The 25323-nt window shown below is 39.0% G+C and overlaps 1 protein-coding gene across 2 annotated transcripts in view; it reads right to left on the bottom strand.

Moving 5' to 3' along the window:
• LOC137250522 (ras-related protein Rap-2a) overlaps nucleotides 1-25323 on the bottom strand; it is a 234331-nt gene that overhangs the window by 144899 nt on the left and 64109 nt on the right. Inside the window, exon 1 of one of the 2 annotated variants that reach the window (XM_067783479.1) lies at nucleotides 24897-25009. The exons of the other annotated variant lie outside the window; for it this stretch is intronic. The gene's annotated coding sequence lies outside the window, so the exon portion shown is untranslated. Of the gene's footprint in view, nucleotides 1-24896; nucleotides 25010-25323 lie in introns of those variants that run through there. 2 annotated transcript variants of the gene reach the window in all.

Raw genomic sequence — 25323 nt, forward strand, 5'->3', positions numbered from 1 at the left:
ACACCGCAAAGCAGTGCCGAGCTAAAAAGATCATTCGGTTGGACGGGCACGCAATTTTATGCGTAGTTTGATTTAAAGAAATCAGCAAACACATCGGCAACTGTGGCATCGTCACTTGAAACCAAGTCTTTAAATTTCATGACGGTTGAGAATCCAGTAGTCTTTCGTTTAGTGTCAACAAAATTGAAGAACGACTTGGGATTAGAGGAAAGTTGCAGCTTAATCTTATTAATGTAGTTTTTGTAACACTTTTTGTTCAAAGAATTATATTTAAGTTAACACGCGCCAGCTAGGATAGGGACATACATTGTCGGTAAAGAAATTTTTATCTTCAGCGACAGCCAAGCTGCCATTAAAAATCTCTGGGCTCCCACTCGTTCAATTCTGAACTAGCACTAAACTGTCGCCGATCTCTTCAAGAGATGGCTCAACAGAACCGTGTACACCTCACAAGGGTCCCTGGACATAGGGATATCAAGGGAAACTGCATTGCAGATGAACTCGCTAGGCAGGGTACAACCAAGCAGGTTCTTCCTGGACAAGAACGCTTAGGTATGCCCCTGTCCACATGCAAGCTAATGCTAAAAGAGCACATCTACCGTCAAGCCGACGAAAGATGGCTACAAACACCGGGATGTCGAACATCGAAAGAAACCTGGCCTAAATGGGATCCTAAAAGGTCCCGTCACGTGTACAACCTAAGAAGGGATACAATTTCCACACTTGTGGGGGCATTAACGGGTCATTGCCTCATAGGTAGGCATGCAGAAAGGCTAGGAGCGCCTTATCGTCGTTGCTGTAGGAGTTGTAAAGAAGATGAGGAGGAGGAAACGGTGGTTCACCTCATTTGCAACTGCCCAGCGCTAAGCGGAGCACGGCAGCGCTTTCTGGGAGCTCCATTTCTTGATACTATGAGTCAGGTTGTGGAGCATGACGTCAAGGACCTGGTAGCTTTCATGGTATCACAACGGGCCTAGTACTACTGGCCTAAGTGTGCCCTCGGGCAGCCATCCTAACCTAACCTAACCTAACACGCGCCAGTTGCCCTTATCGCAACATTCCCACGTATGGGCAGTACACGTGCGCCGAGTCAGCAAATTATATTTCTCACAACCATGGTTAGTGACGGCAACTAACACCTGCAAATTATGGTTCTCACTACGTACGGCCGCGCATGGCAACTTAACACATTAATTCAAGGCCATGGTTAGTGACGGCAATTAACACTTATGCTACGGAATTACTCCAGACGCACAGTCAGCTTAATTCTATTACACATGATTGTGAAATGCACACATACAGCAGCTGTGGGAAGAAACCGACATCAACATTATCACACAGCGAGCTGTCAACAAGTTACGCAAGAGGCGCGTCGCGGCTTGTTGACTGGCTATATAGGGGAGCAGTTTCGGCAGACCAGGCAGTCGAGTTCGGGACGGATTAGATTTAACAATAGATTATCCTTAGTTCTAATTGTGACTAAATTACATTAAAATATACTTGAAGAATACTATTTGAACTTGTGTTGTTTAGTGTTGTTGGTTGGGCGAGTTGGCCCAACAAATACATTTTTTTTTATAACCAAGGACTATAGTCCTTTAACTGGCGCCCGGGCAGGGACCCAGAAAGTGAAGGGAACTGTGAAAAAAAATTCAAAAAGAATTTGTGTGGAAAAAAAGAAACCGTGAAAAAAAGTGCTACAAAGGAAAAAACTGTCTGTTTGAAATAAAGAAGGAACTTTGCAAAAAGTAAGAGCTGCCTAAAGAATTTGTTGAAAGAAGAAAATCGTGGAAAAAACTAAAGGAGAATTTCTGGCAAGATCATCAGCATTACATACTGCCGGCATTACCTACTAGTGGAAGTTCCTGAAGTGCCTGGACGCATTGCAACGTAATCGTGGTCACTAGTGAAAATTCCTTAGAGCGCTTGTACGCACTGTAGTGTAATTCTGATATAATATGGATGATTTATCTAATCACGTGAGTATAAAAAACACAAAGGTAAAGTAAAATAAAAAATATTCCCACAAAAAAGGGAAGATAAAAGAGCCACAGTGACAAATTTGAACTTAAAAAAATAAATTTGCTAGAAAGGCGGGTGGCTCGCGTTGATTCAGCTAGCTCTACAGCGGCCACTACTCCAGTGGTTGAAGAAGTGGTGGCTTGGCCACCCAACCCTGAGGCTGAGATCAGAGATATCTGAAGGCTCCCTGATTGTGTTAAGGAGCTACAAGTGTTTGACGGTAACCCTGTGCAGTACATCTCATGGATTCACTCTGTTGAAGTGATCCTTTCAGACTTTGCGGTAATGAAGGGAAAGCCCCTTTACCGAGCGATTCTCCAACATATTAGGCAGAAGGTGCGGGGAGCAGCTGATTCTGCACTTATTTCCTACAATATATTCGGTAGCAATTGGAGAAAAATTAAGGAATGCCTCTCCCTGCACTACGCAGATAAGAGTGATGTTGGTACACTCGAACACCAACTGCACCAGCTACAGCAAAAGGGAATGAGAATTGATGAATTCTACGCCAGGGTGAATCATCAATTCTCCCTTATTATTAATAAAATAAAAGCCGAATCCTACACGGAAGACGCCGTTAAAGTTCTGGTAGAAACCTACCGAAATCGTGCCCTGGACGTTTTTATACGTGGGCCTAACGGCGAAATGTCGCGAATGCTCCTTATATGACGCCCTAAAACATAGCCAGAGGCATATTCATCCTGCTTGGAAATCCAAAATGTGTTGTTCATACGAACAATTCCAATAACCATGTGGCTGTCCCTATTAACAATTTGCCAGGTACCTCTTCATTTAGGAATAGGATCAAGCCTCCCCAGTTACCCCCTAAACCTACTTTGCGCAACCAGGAAAAGCACCCATATGTAAGGAGTGATCGCCCGTCAGGTCGATTTGGAAATGCCAGCAACCCACTACATTCGCCTGTAGAGAAAATGGGCGTAGACCCCTCGGTACAGACACGCAACGTTAATTACATGAATCGCCCAAATCCGTGTGAAAGAAGCGCAAGTTCAGAAAATCTACCACGGAAGCAGCAAAGGGTGTTCCATACAACACCCGAGGAGAGCGAAGAGAGAGATGTGAACCTGAAGGAATCGCCAAATGAAAACAACTCGGGGGATTTTCTGTATTCCGGTCATCTAGCGTACCATACCTAGAATATACCTTGCCTGACGGTCGTGTGCTAGATTTCCTTGTGGATACCGACGCAAATAAGAATTTCATAAAAAATACTATTGCAACGAAAATAACTCCTGTAAAAAAATTATTCAATGTAGCTTCGGTGGGGGGTAGCGTGCCAATAAAGGATAAAGTAAAACTAAAATTATTCGAAAGTGTGGGTAACTCCACCGAATTTGATTTCTTCGTTTTACCGACTCTTATTGAATTCTGCGGAATCATTGGAGACGATACCCTGAGGAAATTAGGCGCGATAATAGACAGGAAGAATAACCTCCTTAGTATAGACAATTACAAAATCCCCTTGAAAGGCAGAAGATCTCTCGATGTAAACTTTACATTAGGAAAGGACCTACCTCTTGATATTCATGGAAAGGTCAATTCACTATTGGAAAAATACTCTGGTCCTTTCAAACCACTTAACGGTTATGAGCTTGCAAACACGAATGTCCGTGCAGAAGTAAAAACATCAACTGACGAACCGGTGTATATTAAATCCTACCCCTACCCAGCATGTACGAGGGATGAAGTCGAAAAACAGATAAATGAGCTCATAGACGAAGGTGTTATCCGGTCGTCAAAAACCCCATACAGTTCTCCAATTTATGTAGTCCCTAAAAAGCCTAAGGCAAATGGGGACAAACAGTATCGTATGGTTATAGACTATAAACGGTTGAACGCTGTAACTATCGCCGATACCTACCCAATTCCCTATATAAACGCGACTCTTTGCAGCCTTGGCCAAGCCAACTTCTATACGACAATTGATTTGACTTCCGGATTTCACCAAATTCCCATGAAGGATTCGGACATCCCAAAGACAGCCTTCTCCACAATGAATGGCAAATATGAATTTCTTCGGTTGCCATTCGGGTTGAAAAATGCGATTTTTCAAAGGATGATGGACGATGTCCTCAAGCAGTACATCCGAAAAATTTGTTACGTCTATATCGACTACATCATCGTATTTGGCAAGAATGCAGAGGAACACCTCGTTAATGTTGAAAAAGTTTTGCAACGCTTTGGGAGGCGAATCTTAAGGTTAATTTGGAAAAGACATACTTCTTTGAAAAAGGAGTCGAATTTCTAGGCTATGTTATTACTCCCGATGGAGTACGCGCTGACCCAAAAAAGGTAGAAGCTATTAAAACGATTTCACCCCCGGAAAATTTGAAGGATTTAAAAAGTTTCCTTGGTATGACCTCATACTATAGGAAATTCATTAAGGATTACGCCAAGGTCGCAAAGCCACTCTCCAACCTCACTCGGGGGGAAAATGCACAGGTAAAAGTGAACGGGTTCAAAAATGTAGCGATTATGCTTAACAAGGATGCCTTGTAGGCCTTCTGCGAGCTGAAACAACTATTGATGTCAGCGGAGGTATTAGCATTTCCAGATTTTTCCAAACCATTTAATTTGACAACGGACGCAGCATCAAACTACGCCATTGGCGCGGTACTATCACAAGGATCAATAGGCGACGATAAACCGATAGCTTACATATCACAGTCGCTAAACAAAGCCGAAGAAAACTACGCTACGAATGACAAAGAGCTTCTAGCTATTGTTTGGTCACTAGATAATTTGCGCTCCTATCTTTATGGCGCAAAGAAAATTAGGGTTTACACTGATCACCAACCTCTGACATTCTCCTTGAGTAATCGCAATTACAATGCAAAGCTCAAGCGATGGAAAGCTCGTATAGAGGAATATAACTGCGAGTTAATCTACAAACCAGGTAGGACAAATATAGTCGCGGATGCACTCTCCCGTCTCAAGACGGAAGTGAACGCACTCACTGACTCCATAGCTGTACAACCATCGAGTACTATAGCTGGCGCGGTGTCTGAAACTGAAACTGCTTCAGAGGGTACCATGCACTCCGCAGTGCAGGATAGCTCTGACCTCATAACTCACGTAGAGGCACCCATACATGTGTTTAGAAATCAAATAATTTTTAGGCGGGGGCGAGTTGCGAGTGTACAAAAGAGCCTCATAGGGGGTACAAGAGGTACTTTATCACAATGCCTGTATTAAGCGTCGAAGCTTTGTCACCAGTCCTCAAAAATTACCTCAACCCAAATGTTATAAATGGTATTAAAATTCCGGAAGATGACCTCCATAGTTTGCAGGCTGTATACGTTAACAATTTCAGCAGATATAAAATTAGGATCACGCAGCGCGTGGTAGAATATGTGACAATAGCTGATAGTGTATTCAACATTATCGAGAAGGAGCACAAGCGCGCGTATGGAAATGCTCGTGAGAATAGGGAACAGGTACTGGACAAATTTTATTTTTCCGCAATGTCCAAACAGATTAGGGAATACATTAGCCAATGTGAAACATGTAAATTGAAAAAATACGATAGGCACCCTTCTAAACCATATGAGCAACCAACTCCCATTCCTAGTTATCCGTGCGAAATCTCGCCCATCGACATTTTCGAAATTGAACGACAAAAATATTTGAGTTGTATCGATAAATTTACCAAATTTGCTAAGCTCTTCCCAATCAAAAATAAGTCATCTCCTCATTTGCGAATGAACCTAACGATCGCGCTGCATTATTTCACAGTGCCACGAGCCTTGGTCATGGACAACGAACGCGGATTTTTCTCACCACTTGTAATTAATTATATCAGGTCTTCAGGGATAGAAATATACCAAACACCAACGCAGCGAAGCGAGGCCAATGGTCAGGTAGAGAGGCTACACTCTACCTTGATCGAAATATACAGCCGCCTTTCCGTTGAATTTCCTAGATTAACACCTGAAGAACGCGTCGCAATAACTGTGGATAGGTATAATAACACGATACATTCCGTAATAAAGCGCAAGCCAGCTGATGTTTTGCTGAATAGGACAGCTAGGATAAATTACCAGGATTTAGCAAACTTCAGGGAGCGCACTAACGAGGACAAAAAGGCTCTTCTTCTACACGAACAGGAAAGTAGAAACTTAAGAAATAATAAGACTCGTTCGCCCCGCAAGGACACATTAAAAACTTACAAAAAACATAAGAGGCGAGACTTGGCACTAAGAGGGAACTTCAAACAAGAGCGGGCTTTTAAGTAGGACAAATCGTGCCCTAGTAGGAGGTGGCGCCATCGAACATGACAAATGGCAATGCGACCTCCAAAACGGATACACACGATCCCCCATAGCTAGTTCGAGAAATGGTGGCTCCTCTGGTCGAAATTCAAGCACTCAAAAGCTCGGCAAAGCCGAAAAATTGATAATGTCATAAAAGAACATTGGTCAAGAGGTAGAAAACTCATGCATAGATCCCTAGGCCCCGGTGGTTAGGGTACAAATTCACTTTTGTATTCGATCTGTCGTATTGGTTCAATTCCAGTTGACACGGTGGTCCGAGCGATATCAATCGAAGGGGTTCAATTCCTCCATGGGACTATTGGCTTTAATTGACATGAGAAGTCACTCGTTCGATGGGCGGGAAAATTTTCACTTACAAAAACTTATGTTGTTCACTTTCAAAGGGGATACTCACGAGCCTTCGTCATGTCATCTGACTTTATGCCTGCATTCCAACAAAAAAAGAAAAACAAAGAAAAGGCGCTAAAAGCCATAAAAGAAAACGGAGAAAAAAAAAGAAAAAAAAGGGGAAACATTCCTCGAAAAATACTAATACTAACAAAAAACTAACAACTTACTAACTAACTTACAAAAAAATAACAAAAAAAGATAAAATATAAATCTAACAAAAACTAACAACTAACTTACTAAATTAATTACTGAAAACTAACTGTCAGAAAAATTCCACTTTTAACATCACTCCTGGGTCCTCGTAAAATCCTGTCAAACCCTTGCCGACCAGAACTCCACTCATTAGGTATAGCAGTAGGATTTAAAAATAGTCTACTTTATACTTGAAATGTTAATTACAATTTTAAAATCTAAAATCTACCCAAATTTTAAAATATAAACAACATTATTAAAATGAAATTTGAAATTTACTTAGACTACTACTTAAACTTTGAAATGTAAATTTATTAATAGCAATAGTTGACTATGTATTTCACTAGTTATTAGAATTATGTGGACTCCGAATCCTAGAATCTGCCTCTGTGCATCCGCACAAGCATATGTGGTATTCGATCTCGACTCGCCCGTGGTAACCTTACGTGATGGGTACGGCTGGATAATCAATGGCTACTTCAAATTAATTCATGTAATAAACCTAGCCCGTTATTAGGAAATAGCAAACCGCCTGGAAATTGAAGTCAAGAAACTGAATGAAACGAACGACCTCACAGACATAATTTTTTTCCACTTGAGTAAAATCCAAACGCAGCTCGAGGAGTTAAAATGCCCAAAGAACAAGAGAATCAAGCGATCATTTAACTGGATAGGATCGGCTTGGAAATGGATAGCCGCTTCCCCCGACGCTTCCGACTGGGATGAGCTCCTACGAGCCCAAGACGCGCTAGTATCTGACAATAACCAACAATACAAGGTAAACTCTGAAATATTTAAAAAAGCTCATGAGTTGTTGCAGGTTGTCAACGGCATCGTAACCAGCACAAATGACATCATTGGCCAAAATCATCTCATAAAGCTTTCACAAGAAATCCTTCAGAAAGTCATGATCCTGAAGGACGATATGAACGAACTGGTGCAGGCCTGCCAGTTGGCTAAGGCAGGTATTGTCAACAGCAACCTACTAGACAAAGAAGAGATCAATGTACTTATAAGCGAAGTAGATGCCCTTCCATACAGCAATGTGATCGAAGCAATAGAATTCAGCGAACCTTCAATCTACACCAACGGCACGATGCTACTCTACGTTGTGTCCATGCCAAAGGTGGCCCAAACGAGATTTAACCATCCGATCACCAGAGCAATTGTAAAGGACGGACATCGCATAGACCTGAAGTACAGCACAGTCTTAATCAACAAAGAGCAAACGTATGGTATCAAGGATAGCTGCACCCACCTTACAAGCGCAATGGTATGCAAGCAAAAAGCGCTGGACCTACTTCGAGAGGACGACTGTCTGCCACGTCTGCTCAAAGGTGGTAAAACTAGTTGTCGGTACATCAACTGTAATGACTCAACGATCAAGGCGATCAAGGAAGACACAAAACTCCCAGAATTGCGACTGTCTATTAGAAGACAACATAAAGAGGACACTTGTCCAAATCCTAATCTGCGGGACGCAGATCTTTAAAGGGGGCAGAATTAACACGCGCCAGTTGCCCTTATCGCAACATTCCCACGTATGGCCAGTACACGTGCGCCGAGTCAGCAATTTATATTTTTCACAACATACGGCTGCGCATGGCAACCTAACACCTTAATTCAAGGCCATGGTTAGTGACGGCAATTAACACTCGTTCTCGAAATCAACCCGCAATAACCCCCAAACGACCCCACAGGGAACCCCAAATTACCCTCAAATAACCCCGCGAGAGTCCCGAGAGAGTTTCCAAAATCGGGGGGGGGGGGACCCCGACGGAATCTTCGAAGTCATCCCAAAATGACCTCGGGAGTACCAAATCATCCAGAAATTACTCTGACGCGTAGCCACGTCGTCACGGCATAAATCGATTTTACGTGCGCCCATAGATGTTTAACATCAAAAATATAATAATCTTTTGCCAGGGTCCTAAACAAACTTTAGTCATAGGGGAAATTTTAAAGCACATCAGTTAAGAAAAATTACTTTCTTAAATGTAGCAATGAAATATTTCTTTAAAAATTAGCATTTATCTCAAACGAGTAAATTTTTTTAAGACGGGGCAGTTCTTAGATAATTTGAGAGAGAAGGTCTTTGTAAAGAAGATTTGATGATAAGCTCTATTAGTTTGTCTCAGACAAGACTTTAGTTCACTTATTGTTAAATCATTTAAGTGGTTAATAGCCAAGTAAATATAAAAACAGACAAATTTTTACCAAGCAGCAAAAATTATATAGAACAGTAAGGACGAGAATATTAAACCTTTAATGGAGTTGAACAATAATTAGTTGCATAAGATGCCAGCAGACCCGGCACACGTAGTTTTGCCCTAATTTTGATTTATCTGCATAACTTTTAAGATGTGAATCTCTTACTCTCTCCACCCCCTTTTTTCCTCTTTTCTCTATATTTTATTAACTCTTCCCTCAGCCTTTCTCTTTCTCTACATTTCATTCACCCGTTCTATGGTTTCCCTCCTCTCTTTTCTCTCAATCCCAAATCGAGTTACAGTCCAGCGCAAGTCCAAGTCCTAGTCTTAGTTGGTTTCTGGTTTGTTTCCTGGAAAAAAGTTGCGTAAATTCTTATCAAAGCAAAGGACTAGCTATATACCAAATTTCAAGCAAATCAAACCATGAATACAATTTCTTCGAATAGATCGGTCTCTGGTTGACTTGATGTGATCACAAAAAAAAAACCAAATATGCTAGATGAAACCACAGCATACCGTAAATTTCTGAGGAGGGGGCCCGTCCCAAAGGCGGGTGGTGAGGCCTGTAGACAAGCATCAAGCAAAAAAAAAAAAAAAACATATATCAGGTCACATACTGGCTATTTCTGCTCCTCACGATACAGTTCTTATCGAACATGATAAGATTGCGCAAGCGATACACGTGTCCAAATTACTTCCTTTCGAGTTATAACCATTCAGGATTGAATGGCCTACGTATATTGCTAGATTTTTAAGACCGGTGTACCTACCGCTGGCATGTTCTTCACCCCTTACCCACAGAGAGGTAGCACAGTGCACAGTAATTTTAATAAATATGATAACTTATTGGTCCCAGGAGAAAGTGCGTTACTTTGGCCTCTCTTTGCCGGCCGGTAAGCACAGCAACCAATCAAGCAAGCCAGTATCTTTTAAGAGGAGGCGAGGTAATAAATGTAGTAGCAATTTCTTTGTTTTAGTAAAATGTAATAAAAGTATCCTTTAACCAAATTTTTGAATCATTCAAGCAACACCTGATTCATTATAACTAAGGATCATGGTGTACTGAAACTATCCAGTAAAAGCATATACGTATTTCGGATTTCTCCCACTCAAATACGAATATTTTAAAAATAAATTCCAATTTTTGTTTAGAAATTTGATCCACAATAATCAAGCTCTAAAAATTTTGTCTGATATAGTTATGGTTTTTCGATAGTTTAGGACGTAAAAACAAGTACAATTTGCTCTGAACCAATGGAATGTTCCTATTACATATGAATGTGCCTTTTCGTTGTCCTTTCCAAATATTGTTTGTATCCTTCTGATAACGCAGATGAGGAGGAAGTGCGTATCAGCCAAAGTAAATATGAAAGCTTTAGGCCTCATAAAAAGGTCTTGTTATAAGAATGTTAGTATTCTTTTGTATGTATACATATGCATATGTATGACCGTAGGTTCATACTAAGTAAGAATGCCTGTAAATATAACCACCGTATGAATCTTTTTATCAAATCTCACACCTCTTTGTAGCCTTTAATTGGAGGCAAAACACGGAAATATTTATATCTCAACATTATTATATATTAACAATGCTCATAATATCTTTATTGCTTCATCAGCCACTTACTTATTTTGTAGCTTTAGTTACAATAACTGTTTACTTATCTCACATCACATCATATTGGCGGAATCAGCAATTTTGTTTTATGTACCTTACTTTCACTGTTTACACGAAAGTATATGAAATTTTCTTCTTGGCGAAGCAATTTGCTTGTCATTTTACGAGAACAGGCCAATAGTGAGTTATTTTTGAATAAGGTTCTCCATTCATGTATGCATATGTGTACATATATTCATTTATTTTAACGTTTTAGCTACAGTGCGCTTCATTTAAAAGCATATCAGGTATGTAAACCAGGTAATGTATGATCCTGCGTTTAGTGGAATATTTGGAAGAAATTTATCTCAAAATTTTTGCAAACTCACATAGGGTTTAAAATGGTCCTTCCAAAATCTGCTCATTTGGTGGTGAAAGGTTAGATTGATGTGCTGGTCCGTAAGGATCTCACATAGATTTGAGGTATACATAGTGTTACCAGAAGTTTGTACGACGACTAAGCTGAACAACTTTAGTAAAAACCCGGATTTATGTTTTAAAATAACTCCATCCTCTTCACACTTACAAGAAAACTTCTTAGGCTTATTCTGCTTTCTGATTCCAGATGCGTTAGATGTGTCATGCTTAAGAACTGCATTGCTTATATTTGCTATCACTGACGCGGCCTTATATAAAAGCATTTGCAGGGTAGTGTTTAATTAGAGCACTCATTATAAGTCTACAGTCTTCTCTTTTTTAAGTGATAAGAGTAGCTTCGTTAGTCTTAGGTCGTAAAAACTGTATATGGTCTTCGAAACTTTACAGCCCCACACTTGGTACCTTTTCTGCTTGGTCGACCATGTGCAACTCTTGCCTTCTTGTTATCTAGCCAATCTGATAAGAATGCCTATGGCGTAAACTTGAAGTGTTGCACCCTTTTTTAGCTAGCTGATGCATTTAAATAGAGAGATGATGTATATAAAATCTTATTTCACATTATTTTTCATAGACTGGTAGCAAAGTAAACATTAGATCGATGGTAGATTTACTACATATTAAGCCCCACTGCTTAGATCCTATAACCGAATTAGCTATATTACTTATTATGATATGTGTTTAACGTAAGTATCTGTCTTTGGTCACCCCACGGTGTCGGAAACGAATATAATTACATGATTAGCAGCCCAACTATCGGCTCCATGTTGCCACTTCTTAGCCGATTCATTGGTTCCAAACTAGCTTGTAATCGGATATTTCAATCACAAGTTTTTACCTTGGTCTGGTATTGAGTATATCTAAGCTCCAAACATTTTAAGGATAACGGCATCCGGTTGCAAGGTAACATCATCTTGAATTCCAATACCGTTTCATATAAAGCACAAATATTTCGTTGTAATATGCTAGATCAAATGCCACCGTTCAGCATAGCCTAATGCAGTTTCAAACATTTCAAAAAAAAAAAAAAAACAAGCTGGGCACAAACCCACTCTTAACATTATCAACTGTAATCAACAAACGATCGCCATCAGCTTTACTTGTGAGAATTATTACAGATCACAACTGGGCTATCCTGCGGTACAGCTATCGCAGGTTGTCTGAAAAATTCTCTACTTACTATTTCAAGTACAAAATACAATTTTTCAATTATAGAAAAATTAAAAAAAAAAACAATAATAATTATTAATAAAAAAATGATTGTTCTGACCTTGAGCTCTAATGGAACCTTGCATCCTTTATCAATAGGCCGATAAAATCAAGAAATAACTGGCTTTAACCAATGAGCAGCTAAATCTTTAGTAATAAAAGTTTTCCCTATTTGTGATGAACCATGACTACAAAAAAACATAGTTCAATACCTATATTGCCTGTGGCACTTCATTCGTTTGCAATGGCTTATAATAATGCCCATGTTGCTTGGCGTTTTCGCTTGCTGAACAGGATTAGTCATATCTTGTATAAATGGATTATAATGGGACAACTCCATGTCCATGTTGATTTTTGAATATCATCTTTAGTGGTGATTTTTTTGAATATCATCTTTCAACATTGGTCCTTACGCGCCGAGGAAAGTAAGATTTTGAGCACATTTTTTTAGCAAAAACTCAGAATATCAGAACTTTTGGAAAATTTGAGAATTTGGAATTTATAGTTTACTGTGAACAAAGGTATTATCGACATACATCACAAACCAGCGAGGAAGCAAAAAACGAGACAAGCAAGCAACTCGTTAACTCACACATACATTAAAATCATCACATCCATCCAGCATCACATACAGTCCGCTACAACCAACAGCACATCATATCATCATCACAGTATTGCTATCATTCATACAGTCCATTCGCATCACATCAAAAACACATTATCATCACATACAATCCATTATATCATACAGTCCATTAGCTTCATCACACAACATCACATCATCATCCAACTACAAGTCACCACAATATACAGGTCACACAATCGTATCAACGTCGCATCATCACATTAACAGCACAGCATACAGTCCATAATCATCACAGCATACAACATACCATTATCATCACTTCACATCAACACATCGCTGCCCATCGATCAACTAAAAACACAAGGTACGTGGTTGCTTGGTTGCACAAAATTTTTTTTTCTATTTACGTGATTTTACGTACGGAAGGTGCATTCCGTGATAGACAAAAAAGGTAAAGCAAGTTAAATTGTTATACTAATTTCACACAGACGGTTTATTGAATAATAAAGGCAATTTTCTACATTAAGACGCTTATTGAGCTCAATCTTCCCTACAAAATTCGAATCTATTATTATTTCATTAGTAGCTAATCGAATGCCTAATGAAGTCAAAAGCACAATGCAACTCTGTTGGCAGCGTTCCGCTTCCGTTTCCGTTTCTTAGTTTTCAAAGCAAATGTCATTGTCTGCATGGCGGAACGATACAAGGTGGCCGCATCGAACAGCTGATTATAACCTTTTTTATTTGATTTGATACATCAACTACCGGCGTAGTACGATTTTGACATTTGTCCATCGAATTTACAAGTACATGGAATTTTTTTTGTTTGTAGGTATGTCACCATGCTCCCACCTTGTATCGTTCCGCCATGATTGTCTGTCTCATCCTTCATACTAATCGAGCAGTTACTTCTGTGTGAAAGCAAAAAATTTACGATTTCATTAGCAGGTGAAATGAGATCATTAAGTTTCTGTGTGAAAACAGTATTAGATTTCGTGGTTTTAAATACACCAATCGCCTTTTGACGATCGGGTAATTTCCCCCACCAGTGGTAAGGGTTACTCGACACCGCTCAAGGCAGACAGTCAGTGATTTTTTTTTTTATTTTTTTTTCACATTCATCACTGCACTGTGTTGTACCCCTCGTCGTCACATACGTTGACAAAAACTTGCTACAGGAACCATATTTTCACTTGGTTGATAGCCTTAGCTTGTCTATCACGGAATTCGCTTTATTAAGCAATTTGCGAGCTGAAATAATACCAAAAGCCAAAAAGTATCACTACGTTGGGTGGCTAGTGGCTTGATCACACAAATAAACTATATCACTATATTATATAGCTTGTATTTTTCTCATTTTTTCTTAATAAATATTTTAAATTGTACGTTTTCCACGTCAAGTTGGATATACAAAATTTATTTCTTTTTGTTGGGAAAGATACCCTGGTTGGCTACTCGAGGATACTCAACAGCGCTCACATCACACTTTTTGTATACACATTAAATCTTCGTTGGGATTTCTACCTGAGGTTCAAACTTTACACACCATATACACATTGCGATTACCATCTGCGTTTAAAAAAAATTTTTTTTGTTTTTAAACACGCCAAATTTTTTGGAAAATATTTCTATCTGTGTCCAACACACCTGTTAAGACACATTAAATATTTGCAGACGATTCTCTTCTCTGCACTGCACATCACTGTAGACACATTAAATCCTTTCAGGACTTCTATCCGTGTTTAATATCACCTTGTACACACTAGAACCTTTCAGGATTTCTATCTGTGCTGCATATCACTACATACATAATAAATCCTCTCAGGATTTCAATCTGTATTTTATATCACTTTATACACACTAGATCCTCGTCAGGATTTCTATCTGTGTTTATTTCTATATCACTGTACACACATTAAATCCCCGTCAGGATTTCTATCTGTGGCTTACATAATCCTCGTGAGGATCTCTATAAGTGGTTCATATCACTGGCTACACATTACATTCACGTCACGATTTACATCTGATTTAAATTTTTGCTTATCACCAAATTCACATAAGATTGCTATCTGTGTTAACACATTCAATCAGACCAGAATTTCAATCCGTGTGTTTTTAAGGATTTTACTTATACAGCACAATCACAGCAGGATTGATAGCTGGGCTACGTTCAAAAAACAAAACACACTTGTAATTTTTGCTGCGGTTAGATACACACCAACGCCACTAAGTATTTTGCCTCCAAGCTCGAACCCTTTAAAGAATCAAGATATTCCAATTAATAAAATCAATGGAGACTTATATTAGATTGTCTGATTCCATAACCGAGTTTGAACACGTGCCACGCAAGGCACAACACCTTGCTCCATCTTCCGACAGTACAACCAAAGACAACTCCTCAAAGGTGGACTCAAAACCACCGACAATACACCTTCAACCTCACAGCAGGCTAGGTCAAGGATGGAGTCTGAAAAAAGACAAGATAATGCTAATAACGTCTCTTCGTGTCATGCTAACACCACTAAAGGGGTGTTATTAGGAACAGAACGTGTTATATGGAGTAAAATTTTCCGCCAGAGCGCTGATAGACTCTGGGTCCGAATGCTCTTTCATAACAGAAAGACTAAAAAAGCGAATAAACCTTCCATCCAAACGTCTGCATGTGCAAGTGTTAGGAATAAATAATACACCATCTGCACAGGCAAAGGAATCATGTGCGATTACGTTAGGTTTGCTTACAGACCCCTTAGTAAGCATGGATACAGTGCTCCTAGTACCTGCTCATACGCCACCCAAACTCCTGGAGTTAAAAAAAAATTATAATAACAAATTCCCGTTCCAGAATGACGGGCTTCTCGTTCAAACGTAACAAGATGGAGCAACGCGTGGGATACGATTATGCCCGTTGTACAGGGGAATATCGGCAGAAGAACGCCTCCGGGCTGTCCTAATACACCGGCACTGCCCCAATTGTTTTTCGCCGTTCCACCGGTTAGAAATCTGCCCTGGCAGCGACCGGTGCCACCGCTGCCGGGAACCACACCACACTACGCTGCACATGGAGGACAAGCACGGCCACGCCCGATCCCTTTCGAAGAGCACGGCGACGACGCAAGCGACGACGAGGTGCTATCGATCCACATTACCGAGGACACACGATCGTGGGCTCAACAGGTAGAAGAGGAGGAGAAGGAAATGGACTAGTTCGCGAGGAGGGCAGCAGCCTTAGCCATCGCCCCAACGACCAGCGGAGAAGCACGATCCTTCCGACCACTGCTTCAACATGAAAAGCGGAAGGCAATCCAGGACCAGAAACGCGATCAGGGACACATGAAGCACGGGGATGGCGCGGAGACACGTCCTTTCCGCCCATCGCACCGCAATGCCAGTTGGCGCCGGGGCGGCGCGGAGCCGCGACCGTTTCGCTCGACCCGACGATCCCCTGGCAGAGCGGCCCCGTATCAACCATGTAAGGAGGGTACCACCACCACCATCTTTCCACATCAAGCGCACCCCACCGGCTTCAGGACAGGGCGCTTACGGGAAACCAACGACGCAATGACGATCACCTGAATATTCATTGCCATTGCTCCTACAGCGATCATACGAATAGAGGCATGGGGCGCCTCCATCTGGTCCGCGCACTCATTGATCCCTGCGCGCCGACGTCCGTGATAGATGCGCATCTGGCCAACGACCTCCAACTCGAACGGCTTAATACGGCCAGACTTACGAAGTGCACACTAGTGTTGCGCGGGAAATATGGGGTAACGAATCGAATCACGACCAAGGCAACGGTGGTAGCGCGGCATACGCGTCTCAACCCAACCGCGACGATTGACTCCTCGGTCGCCGCACCATTCCAGTTCATGAGACTCGCTGACCCGACGTTCTATCCATCTGCGCCGGTTCTCTTAACACTCGGGGCCGACGTGTACGCCACCATTATGGTTAGTGGCAAAACCCCGGCAACGGTCAATGGGCTCCTCACGCAGCCGACGATCTTCGGACTGTTGGTTTCAGGAGCGTTCCAGCCATAACGGTCGGGCAGCATTCTTACGCGTCTACAGCTACATCCAGGTTTATATAATACCTAACCTTTACACCTAGAGAGAAAAAAATTACCAACCAGGTGCATTAAAAATCAAGCAACCCTACGTACATGAACACTAACTTTCCTTTTTTATTCACAGCTCCGCCCAGAGAGGCTGCATTAGTGGAGACCGGGAGTTCACAGGAGATCATATTGGAATTTTAATTTATTTAAGTTATCACGTCTCGGGACGATTGCTGGCGTACTCATCAGTTTGTTTTTGTTCTTTCGAGATGTTCGCCGCAAGGGGGCCGGCATGTTTAGGCCACCAGCCTAAATATTCCCTACCACCCTAATGCACATTTTTGGAAATATTATTATTTACTGGTAACGGCCCATCCCTGCCGAGAGCTAACTTTGAAGGGGAAAAACTCAACGAAAGTTAGCTATAGGTAGGTGCCGCGGACTTGTTCGCGGTCTTGGCTCTTTCTTCTATTTTGGAACGTTCACGAGCCAGCAGCTAGCCCCAGGTGAGTAATACAAACCAACCATTTTCTACATTTTCCATTTTTCGACTTATAATTAATTTGCCGATTACTCAAGTGTAATTTTTGAACTTTGAATTGCCAAGTGTAAATTTCTTATATTTAACCATTTGCACTTGCATTAAGATTGCAAGTAATTAATGTGATAAATTCGAATTGTCAGAGCGTATAGTGAAGTGTGCATTTAACTAACTCTTTCCTTTTACCAGTATATCTGTCTGGTTGAATTCTAATTTAGTCCGTGCACGAATTTGTAATTAAACACTCTGGAACATTGAATTTAGAATTCGGTTGTGAAGTAATACTTCTATTCCATAACAAATACAGAATTTATATTGTTTATAAAGTGAAATAAATTTGTTATTGCTCGTTACTAATTCTTCCTTTTTATTTCTTTAATTTGCGTGCGATCGCGCCCCACGACACGGGTGCCACATTCCCCCCGCAACATTTGGTCCTTCGAGCCGGATCGGATGTTCATATTGTATGATGTTTTACATACACCACCTTATGCTGTAATATGTGAAAGTAAATTTTTTACTGAAATAAATTTAAACATAAGTACATTGAGACTTACTTATTATATTTGTATTTGTATGTGTAGAATTGGTTTTAAACATTTGGAGTATTTCCTGTTGCTCTACAAATGAATTCAGAGTAGTAAACATTTATTCAAAGAATTCTGTTTGTTTACATTACACTCTACAAAAATAATTTTGCAACAAAGTAAACACCAAATTTTTTATGAATAAGATTATAAGCCAGCTCGTGTAGTGTAAAAGGTAACAAACACTACATACTAACATTTTGGAAATTTCAAAAATTTCTCCATCCATAAATTTTGCACCTTATTCCATAGGCATCAGCAGGTTTCTGCATTTTGACACAACATGTTGCTAAATATATACTCGGCATTTTTACCACTGCGGTAAAAAACTATAGATGGACTAATCGTGGAAAGTTGTAGAGTTAGCATGATAGATTAAGCTTTGTTTAGGGAGAAATAGTTTTCGAACATTAAAGTTGTAATTCTTTCAGGTTTTATACAATTTGGCAAAGTTAAGAGTCGCAATTCCAATTCATACATAAAATTCGCTTATTGAAGGTACATTATGAACATATGTATTATTTGATTTGCTAACGAAGTGTTATAAGCTTGCTATCTACAACAAAGATGTTTGATGAGTTATCGAGTTTTTATCGAGGAGTTGCCGGTTTGTTTTAGAAAAGTTATGAATTTGTGATCCAAAAATTTATCTGTTTACCACCGAAAAATTTGCGATTGTTATTGTGGATTAAGCATTTATTATCGGCGTGTTATCGATTTATTTTCGATAAGTTATCGAAAATTTATTAATTATGTATAAAAAGTTATCGATTTATTAATAAAAAGTGATCGGCTATATTCGAAAAGTTATCGATTATTTATCGGACTGTCTTTAATTTTTTATCAGGTTTATTATGAAACTGATATCGATGTTGAAGTTATCAATATAAAATCGATGACACATATGTAACCCTTCGATAACAAACCAATAAGAAGCCGATGACTCGGAGATAACAAGCTGATAACAAACCGATAACTTGATGATAATTTCGCTTCTTATAACAAGCCGATGACAAAAGATTAATGTCTCGGTGTGAGTAGTTCCCGATAAAAAATATTTGTTTCTGTTAAGACTAACTCTGTTGTCGATTAACTTCAGGCCCTGAGCGATATCTAGTTAAACAAGAAACGTTAGCTTTACACACCTACACCTGTATATTTACACTTTGAACTTCACGTGTATCAACTTTTTACTCACGCCTTTTTTTGTGATGGTACAGCCCATGGATAGGTAGCTTAGAGTATCTTCTACCATCCTTTGAGAGTGGGCGAAATGTTCCCATTCGAAAAGGGTGTATCATGTGAAGTCTATATTTTAAGTTGACTTTACTGTTGGCATTTGCTACTCCAGAGTAGCAGTATCAGCAAAAAACCTCTTTTGCTACTGCTCCGGCTCTGTGAATGAACAGAGCACAGAGAAGAGCCGTAGCATAGAAAGATGATTGCATTTCTTATGCTCTGATATGAGCTACGTAGTGTTTTAGAGCGAAGCGAATAGAAGAATAAAAACTCCAAACGTAATGCTTTTCGTAGTGGACCGAGAGCAAATATATATTATATATATAAATATATATATATATAAATATATAAATATATATATATATATTTGCTATGGTGGGCATTTTTATACCCAGCTGTACTTGTACACATGGTATCATAACTTTTATTGGATAACGGTTGGTTGTACAGGTATAAAGAAATCGAGATAGATATAGATTTCCATATATTAAAATCATCAGTACCGAAAAAAATTTGATTGAGCCATGTCCGTCCGTCCGTCTGTTCGTTAACACGATAACTTGAGTAAATAATGAGATATCTTCACCAAATTTGGTACACGTGTTTACCTGGACCCAGAATAGATTTGTATTGAAAATGAGCGAAATCGGATGATAACCACACCCACTTTTTTTATATATAATATTTTGGAAAGCCCAAAAAACCTGATTATTTAGTAAATAATACACCTAGTATGTTGAAATTTGACGTTTGGACTGATAGTGAGACTGAGATAAAAATTAAAAAAACAAAATTTTAAAATGGGCGTGGCACGGTCCATTTGTGATAAAATCAATTTTACAAATATTATTAATCATAAATCAAAAATCGTTAAACCTATCGTAACAAAAGTCGGCAGAAAGTTCGCCCGCACTGTCAGGAATGCTTTGAAGAAAAATTAACGAAATCGGTTAAGGACCACGCCCAATTTTATATAAAATATTTTTAAAAGGGTTGTGGACGAATTAAATAAGCTACATCTTTACAAAAAAGAGCTTTATATCAATGGTATTTCGTTTCCCAAGTGGATTTATAACAATAAATAGGAAAAACTTCACATTTAGAAAAATGGGCATGGCACCGCCCCTTTCAGTACTAAGCAATTTTCTATATTTCTTGAGCCATAACTGGAAGAAAAATTAGTTCAGAATAGAACCATGTGTATATGTATTATTGCGCGGCCTTGTAACAATATTAAGCACACAAAACAAACAAAAACAGCATTTCAAGTGTACAGCTGGGTATGTAATATTCAGTTTCACCCGAACTTAGATTTCCTTACTTGTTTAGAACTATGTCTTTTCTTTTGCTTTTGCTGTTGGCGCTGATGTAGCGTTGTTGTCTCTTGCTTGTGGTTTAATTTAAGTTGTTGAAGCTTCTTGTTTTTGTTGTTAGTGTTATTTCATAGGGAAACTCAATCCTATTCCGACGTTGGATTCGAAGTTGTTTTAAGTAAGTAGTAGCAAGAGAGAAGATAAAGTTCTGAATAACAATGTCCATCTGAATAAAAATCAATAGTTTTTTTTTTGCACTCACCGCACTACAAATAACATTTCGATTGGAGTTTTTATTCTAATATTTGATTTGCTCTAAAACACAACGTAGCTCATAGCATAAAACACGATATCATGTTACAACAACAACATATCATCTTTTCATGCCACGGCTCTGCTCTATGCTCTGTTCATATTCAGAGCTCGAACAATAGCAAAAAAAAAATAAAAGTGCAGAGTAATATATCATTCTCAATTACTGATTGACTGTGCCAATTTCGACAATATATTATCGGCTCAAAAGACGACGAGCATGTTTGCCAAATAATTGGGCAACGTTGCGTAAAGCCTTATTCATGCCTGATTTCAAGGTTTTAACATCATCTCTTGATTTTTCACTTATTTTCTCATCAGCCTATAGAATTCCTATCTCGATGTTCCTGCTGGGGCTATAGTTGAGTATTTATGCCGATAGGCATTCATTAAAATAAGCTGATTAAATGCTGTCAGTGGTCAGCAAACATTTCACACTAACTTAAGCTTCTTCAGCCACATGTCCATGCTGTCTGCGTGTATGAGTATGAGTTTGTAATTTGTGAATGCCTTATTCTAAGCAAAAATGTTTGCCTAATTTACTTTGCCATTTAATTAGCGAACGTCAGCTTTTGGTGTGCCTGCCTGTTTCCTTTCCCTTAAGTTTATTAAGAACGAAAGACTGGACATATTTGCAAATTAAATTGGCAGACATTAAGCCAATCAGCAGGTTCCTTTTGTGAAATGTTTGTTTTTTGTAGAACACTGTAATCTAATGAAGCATACAAATTTTGTGGGTGTGGCACGACACTTAACATAGTGTTTAAGATCTTCTGCTTTGTTGAGCCTTCTCTTTTAGAGTGGTAATTAGAATTCATTTAGATGAAATACATGAAAAAGCGTATTTGCTTGGAACGCCCACAAATGTGTTTCTTGGTAAATTTGCTGTGATTTATGTGCAACTAAAGATAAAATACAATTTGATATTTGACTTGATTTTCCTCAAATAAATGCGTAGCATTGAAAGTCACTTCTAGCTAACTTAAGTAAGCTTTTCTGTTGGTTCAATGCTGGGTTCTGTAAATAAGACTAAATGCTGATTACTTATTATACCTTTCATGAACATGAAATGGTATATTAACTTTGGTCCGATGTTCGTAACGTTGAGAAGTATAGAAGATAGACTCACCATTAAGTATACCGAATTGATCAGGGCGACGAACTGAGTTGATATAGCCATGCCCGTCTGTCCGTCCGTCTGTCTGTTTGAACACAAACTAGTCCCTCAAATTTTGAGATATCTCAATGAAATTTGGCACAAGGATGTATTTTTGTATTATATTAGACATTTGTCGGATCCGGTGGGATCGGACCACTATAACATATATCTCCCATACAACCGATCGTTCAGATAAGATGATTTTGGTCATTCCTGCCGCAATTTAGAAAGTATAAACGTGAAACTCGGTGATATATATTCTAATATATCACAAAAGATATCCTGAAAAAAATCACTTTGATCGGAGCTATATATAGTTATATCCCATACAGCCGATCGTTCAGATAGAAAGATTTTTGGCAATTTCACCCTTAATTTTCAATATAAAAACGTTAAACTTGGTGATATTTATTCTAATATATTATAGAAGATTTCCTGTAAAAATGATTTGGATCGGTGCTATATATAATGTACATCCCATACAACCGATCGTTCAGATAAGGGGGTTTTTGCCATTTTTTTTATATTTATCTTAAAATCGTTTATGTACATCTGTTCACTATATATTTCTTATCTAATACAGCGCATTATTTGGAGTTTACGAATGGGATAAGATTATTGTTCAGCCCCATTTACTATATATTTCTTATCTAATACAGCGCATTATTTGGAGTTTACGAATGGGATAAGATTATTGTTCAGCCCCATTCATGAAAGGTATGAAGTCTTCGGCACAGCCGAGGACAGTCCCGTCCTTACTTGTTTATAAATATATTCATTCCGGCGGGGCTTTTGTGTAAAAATTGAGATAAATGGAATTAAAAAGTAGCACCAGGTGGGTTGGTTGAGTTGCTCTCGCTAATTTTTAGTTTTAGTTAACTCTTGTTTTCAACGAAATATTTTATTTAAAATATTTTTCAGGCTTCTGTTTTGTTGCTCTGTCTTGAACAAGGGGGTTGATATAAACATTTAAGAGAAGCTGTGGTTGAGCAGAAACGGTGGAAATATTTCTGGATTAAGGGCGGGAAAATTCAACACCTTAATGCACGGGGAGGTACGTAGGCCTAGGTCCTGTGTGCTTGTTGAAAAGGAGACTAAAGCTTTTATTCTCGCCTATTTGACCAATGATAATGTGATTACAATCTGCTTCGAGCGAGGTAGCAATAAATTGTGGGTGGTCTCAGCGTATATGCCCCACGGGGATGTAGCGGGACCACTACGTGCTTTACTGGGTGAAGTCAGAGCTGAAACAAAGCGGAGAGGAGTTGTTTGTGTGGGGGTCGACGCGAATGCCCAGCGCAGTGCACTGAGGAGCTCGTATACCAATAGGAGTAATTGTTTTGATTTGTTATCAAAAAATACCGATTTGATATCGAAAATGAATCGACTTGTAATCGAAGAGGCAACCGTTGTTGATGATGAAGATGAATTGTTAGTTTTTTATCGAAATTTAATAGATTTGTATCGATAATTTATCGAAAAACTATCTATTTCTTATCGAAACGGAATCGACTTGTTATCGAAGTGTTAACTATTTGTTGTTGGTAAAACAAAATCGGCAAGTTAGCGGATTATTATTTATGTGTTTTGCGCGTTATATAAATATTTTTGCGACGAAATTTCGATTAGTAATCAATTTGTTATCGATATGCTATGAATGTGTGAAGATCTATAGACGAAATGGTGATTTGCTTGTGAAAGGTTACACAGTTGTTTTCGGTAACAAAGGTTTTCGTTTTTTTGTCGACGGGCTGTAGTATTTTAAGCTATAAGTTACCAATTTGTTATCCAAAAGTTATGGGTTTTATATAGAAAAACTTTCGATTTGTTATCGAAAAAAGATAGTCCTCTGCTTATCGGTTATTTAAAGTTGAGTTAACAAAAAGTTATGGGTTCGTTGTCGAAGTGTTATCGGGTTGTTATCAAAGAAGATACTCAATTGATCCATTGAACTTACATATTGCACTTCACCGGTATATCGTCATCAAGCCAATTTTATGTGCCGAAGACTTCATACCTTTCATGAATGGGGCTGAATAATAATCTTATCCCATTCGTAATGTCCGAATAATGCGCTGTATAAGATAAGAAATATATAGTGAACCGATGTACATAAACGATTTTAAGATAAATATAAAAAAATGGCAAAAACCCCCTTATCTGAACGATCGGTTGTATGGGATATGTATTATATATAGCTCCGATTAAATTGATTTTTGCACAAAATCTTCTATGATATATTAAAATATATATCACCGAGTTTCACGTTTATACTTTCTAAATTGCGGCAGGAATGACCAAAATCGTCTTATCTGAACGGTCGGCTGTATGGGAGATATATGTTATAGTGGTCCGATCCTACCGGATCCGACAAATGTCTAATACAATACAAAAATACATTCTTGTGTAAAATTTCATTGAAATATCTCAAAATTTGAGGGACTTGTTTGCTTTCAAACAGACAGACGGACGGACGGGCAGACGGACATGGCTATATGAAGCCAGTTCGTCGCCCTGATCAATTCGGTATACTTAATGGTGAGTCTATCTTCTATATTTCTCAACATTACAAACATCGGACCAAAGTTAATATACCATTTCATGTTCATGAAAGGTATGAAAACTCATCCTTGAGTGGAGTTTTGCCACATGTCAAATTGTTATTTGCTTAAAAATGCTGAAGTAGCCTAATATTCATAGGTTTGACCTTTAATGAGTGACCTTCCACCTGCCTGTGTTATTTATAACTTACTTTCTGTATGGATGTTTCTTTTGTGCGGCAGATCCATAAGTTTGTATGCTTATGTACTCCCTTGAGCTACAGCATATTGCTACTAAAGTTGAGAGGCGCAACGAATTTGGGTCGTGGACGGTTCGCTTATTTCATCAATGGTACTGACTGTTTCTGATAAGCACAACGTAAATTTTCCGGCAAATTTTTCTGCCACTTTTCCCAGTCAATGTCTATCCGCTGACCTCTTCGTCTACTTGTCTGCAGTTCGTTGCTATCTTCATCATACGTTGCTTGTTTTTTTATCATTTTCTTTGTTTGCTTTAATTTTTTTTCTTTTTTGACTTATCAGCCATTTTTTGCGTTGCGTCGTTGTGCTTTTATAACACAACCTGGGGTATTTACTAATGCCATCACATCAAAGAGCGATGTATCGTTTGTTTTCTGT

The sequence above is a fragment of the Eurosta solidaginis genome, chromosome 4 (genome assembly GCF_040869045.1).
Source record: "Eurosta solidaginis isolate ZX-2024a chromosome 4, ASM4086904v1, whole genome shotgun sequence".
Taxonomy (NCBI): Eukaryota; Metazoa; Arthropoda; class Insecta; order Diptera; family Tephritidae; genus Eurosta; species Eurosta solidaginis.